The 4,964-nt window shown below is 39.9% G+C and overlaps 1 non-coding gene across 1 annotated transcript; it reads right to left on the bottom strand.

The window, feature by feature from the left end:
• Positions 1-2,081: 2,081 nt before the first annotated feature.
• LOC141645100 (small nucleolar RNA R71) lies at positions 2,082-2,188 on the bottom strand. The gene has a single exon (XR_012544690.1). It is a non-coding gene; the product is annotated as a small nucleolar RNA R71 (small nucleolar RNA).
• Positions 2,189-4,964: the final 2,776 nt, after the last annotated feature.

Below are 4,964 nucleotides of genomic sequence, written 5' to 3'. Positions count from 1 at the left end.
GGGCGTCTCCCATCATCAACATCCGCGCGTCTTTTGGCCTAGATTAGCGTTTTGCAACCCATGGAGCCGAGCGTCTTCCAGGCAATCCGAGCGGATCGAAGGTCAGAGAGCCCGTGCCATAGCGCAAGACGCACGGATCGTGGCAAGACTAGCACGAGGATATGCTCATTTCCTTCAAGAGGGGCATTTCCTCAACTTTTCTTAGCGACTAAATATTCATTTAAGCCCCTAGTAACCCTAATCCTAGTACCTATTTTCTAGTATAAATACCCCTTTGTACTAGCTAGATTAGCATCAGGTTGTAATCATCCTTTAATGTTCTCTTAATACATCCTTAATCAAGTAGTAATCTTGTAATCCACTCTTAATTAAGTAATAATACAATTCTCAATCTTAATATTTCCTTAATTTCTCTATTGTTCTTCATTTATTTTGGGTAATTAGAAGATTATTTAGGTTTATTTGGAGGATTGACAACCTTCCATCAATCATCAAGTACTTCTATTATTCTTTGCTTTATTATTTGGAATCATCTTCATAGGTATAATTCTCTCTTAACCCTGTTTAATTCTTGTTAATAACTTTCATTTATTCATCATGGTTTGCCTTGCTAATATGATTGACAATCTTATTAGCATGTTGAACTTAATAATGAGTGAGTAGTTTCCTTAACTAGGGTTAATGGGGAATTAGGGGAAACCAACATGGGGATTGATCTATGCTTAATCTAATATGTTTTCATAATTAATTTGCTTTCTTGTTGTGATTTCAACTTATGCACATGTTATGTTTGATGAAATGCGAGCCTATGAATCCTTGCATTTTTTACCCATCACCTATCTTTTCAATGAGACTTGTAAGCTTATACACCAACTCGAGCCTCATTAGACCATGCATATAGTTGAATAGGAAGGATTAAGTCGACTTGGAGGTGTTGTACAATCTAATCGATTCGGCTCCAGGACCCAAACCTTCTTAGGGATTGTAAGCTTATACACCAACTCGATCTCATCACAACAATAAGTGCTTGCATCTAGTAGAGAACATGTTTGTCTGATCAACTCCCATGAATCCCCTATGAACCCATGACACTCTAGTGCTTTTAATCAATTGTTTACATCTCCTTTTAATTATCTTGCTTGTTTTTATCACTTTACTTTTATATTGTTGATTAGTTTAGTTGATCTCTTATCTCAACCCAAATTGTGACACCCTAAGACACAACCATTTGCAATTGAAAATCCTACATCAATACCCGTCCCTTGGGATCCGACCTTTACTTGCCTCTTTGCTAAGAGTAGTTTGTGAAGTTATTAATATTGTTTTGGTTGGTAGCTTTTGATGACGAGTTTAATAACCGAACCAAAAATGGCGCCGTTGCCGGGGATGGTTTAACTTGATTTGATTTTCATTAATTGTTTTTAGTTGTGTCTTTCTTTACCTTGGGGATGTCAATCTCCTCAAGGTTGTTCTAATTTCTTTCGAGTTGTTTGATATTTTGCATGTCTAGGAGATCACAAGGTAACTTATTACCCATTGATCTTGAAATTGAAAGAACCTTAACCAACAATAGAAGACTTACTAAAGGTACTTTAAGAGGTATCGGGGAAATTGTGGACATTCAACCAAATAACATTGAGTTTACCAACCCTTTTGCAAGAGAAGGATAGGACAACCTAATACAAAACCCACCACAAAATCAACCCACAATACCTAAATTCTCATCACATTCCGTACCAACCGAGGAGAACCTACCAAATGGTACTCCTACCCCACCACATTTAACCAGTAATTTTATTGCCAAATCCGCATTCATACAATTAGTTGAGAGAAGCCAATTTGTAGGGATGCCTAGTGAAGACCCTCACTCACATATGGAGACTTTTTGTGACTATTGTGATGCGATTTCTCAAACCGGAGTTAATCAAGACCAAATTCGATGGGTATTATTTCCTTTTTCTTTGATTGGTACCGTAAAGCAATGGTTGAAGAGTCTAGACAAGACTACTCTTGGTATTGATTCATGGAAGAAGTTAGAACTTGCTTTCTACAAGAAATTCTATCCTCCAGTGAAGACTAACATGTTGAGAGCCCAATTCACCGGGTTCAAACAAAGGGATGAGGAATCATTGTATGAAGCATGGGAGAGATTTAAGGACACTTGTCGTTCTTGTCCACACCATGGACTTAGTGAGCGGGTCCTTATGCAATAATTTTGGAATGGTCTATATGAAGACTCCCTTAACATCCTCAACATGGGATCCAATGGTATGTTTACCGAAGTTGATGACAATCAAACATGGGCCAAAATTGTGGAGATGGCGGTTCATAATTCGCAATATAGTAGGCCTCGGAAGGCTACTAGAGGAGGAAAGCATGAGGTAGATTCCATCACTCAATTAGGTGCTCATATTGACACCATCAATTTGAAATTTGAGAAGGCCATGGCTAAGCTTGATGAAGCTTCCAAATCACCCAAACAACATGTTAATGCAATGGTGGCATCATCCTCAATTCCAAGTGGAGTATGTGAGAGTTATGGAACTTTGGGACATGACCAAAGTGAATGTAGGGGAACAAGTGAACAAGTGAATGCTTTCCAAGCATACAAGAGTGGCACCCCTTATTCCAACTATTACAATGAGAATACCAAATTCCATCCCAATCTTTCATATAAAAGCCAAAATGTTCAAAACCCTCAACCAACATACACCCCACCTCCAATGAGAAATCAAGCTCAAATACCCTTTTACAACCAAAGCCAAAGTTATCAAAATCAACCTTCATACAATCAAACAAATGACCAAGGCTTTGATCTTCAAAAAGCGGTCCTCCAAATGCAAAAGAACCAACAAGAATTTTTCACCCAAATGCAAAAAGATAGCCAAGCAAAAGACATCACCATCAACAACATACTAGCCCACACCAAAATGCTAGAAACCCAAATGTCTCGATTAGCATCTTCTAGATCTCAAAGACAAAAGGGGCAATTACCACCTCAAAGTAATCCCCCAAGACAAGAGTCGGTGAGTGCCATCCATTTGATGAGTGGTATAAGGTATAAAGGGCCAAAGAAGCCAATTGATGAAGACATTGTGAATGCTAGTGACAAGCAAAGAGTTGTGGAGAACTCTAAAGACGAAGAACCCATCACCAATGAAGTTTCAAACAAGAAGAATGAAGACAAGGCTAAGGAAAAAGAGCCTATTGTGATTAGACTTCCATTCCCAAGTCGTCAAGCTAAGCCTAAGTTCATGGAGATTGTGAAGAACTTAGACATCTCAATCCCATTCACGGAATTGAGTAATCATGTTCTGGCCTATGCAAAGTACATGAAAGACATTCTTACCAAGAAGAAATCCATCCGGAAGCTAGAGACTATTGCATTCACTAAAGTAAGTAGTGCTATTCTTCAAGGAAGTTCACCTCCAAAACTCAATGATTCGGGAAGCTTCTCTATTCCATACACCATTGGCGACACCACAATCAACAAAGCGTTATGTGACCTTGGAGCAAGTGTGAGTGTCATGCCATACTCGGTATGCAAGAGGCTAGGAATGGGAGAGCTCAAGTGCACTAACATTAATCTTCAAATGGCGGATCGATCAACAAAGATACCTTTAGGGGTATGAGAGGATGTGCCCGTGAGAATTGGCAAATTCTTCATCCCGGTAGACTTTGTCATTGTAGACATGAAGGAGGATTTCAACATTCCTATCATTTTTGGAAGACCTTTCTTGGACACCGCGGGAGCGGTAATTGATGTGAAACATGGAGAGCTTACACTTGAAGTGGGGCATGAGACAATCACTTTCAATCTTGAGAAGACAATGAGAGCTCCCCGACTACATGAGCCATGTTTCATGATCGATCATTATAGCCGAGAAAGTGATAGGAAGAAGTTAGCATCTCAATGCAAAGATCAAGATATGGGTAAAGAATCACCACCCCTATGGAAGAAGAAACTGGATAATCCTCAAGGTGCTCTATCCAGAGAGAAAGAAAATTTCAACAAGAATGAGCGCTTGAATAGCTCACCACCAATCATGACAAGTAATGAAGAAGGCCTCATTGGCCATGACAACAAGAAAGAGGAGTTGCTCTTGTCAACTCATGATACAATTGGGGAGCAAGCTAATGAAGTATGTGGTCTTTGGGATGACGAATTTGAAGGATTAGTCAATCCTTACATTGGCAATGCTATGACCTTAGACCAAGGCTTTGGTGATCAACTTGACTCAAGTCACCACCATGAAGAACACAATGCGCAAAGCTCTATTGAGGATCTTTATAATGTGAATGAACAGGCCTTTGACTACTTCTACAAGGTGTTGAGCAACATCAACAACACCTTGGCTATGCCCCCTTGACATCTCATCCAAGAATGAGAGTTTGGTGGAGTCCTCCATAAACCACCATTTGTAAATATTTTAACTCTTAACTTGAATTTTACTTCTTGTATTGCATTTTTGTCAATTTTGGATTTCCAATTCTATGCTTTGATCAAGATTTTTATCACGAGAGAAAGTCAATGAGGGATTTTAATATGTTTTGATGTGTAGTGTTTGCTTTAGTGTGGGGATAGCAATTGCCTAGGCTAACCGTGCCTCCATAGTACACCCACAATGTTGAACAAAGGAATGAAGAAAGAATGATATGGGAAATGAAGATCCCCACGGGTGGACCTAAACTCGTGGGTGCATGAAGAGATCCGAGCGTCCCCAGAGGGAATCCGCTCATCTTGGGAGAAACCCGAGCATCCTGGCTCCCAGACGCTCATCTTGAGAGTGCTGGCACTGAAAAAATTGGGACTGTTTTACAATCCGAGCAGATTATACACAAGACGCCCGTCTCTGGTGGAATGCGCTCGTCTCAGGAAAAATCTGCGCGTCCTGTCCTGTACAAAAACTTAGAGTTCCCACTGCTATAAATCCGAGTGTCCCCAAGTAAAGAGGCTCGTCTCC

This window comes from Silene latifolia, chromosome 2 (genome assembly GCF_048544455.1).
Source record: "Silene latifolia isolate original U9 population chromosome 2, ASM4854445v1, whole genome shotgun sequence".
Taxonomy (NCBI): Eukaryota; Viridiplantae; Streptophyta; class Magnoliopsida; order Caryophyllales; family Caryophyllaceae; genus Silene; species Silene latifolia.
Note: the sequence above shows the minus strand (reverse complement) of the source record. Positions and strands in the feature narration are given on the sequence as shown.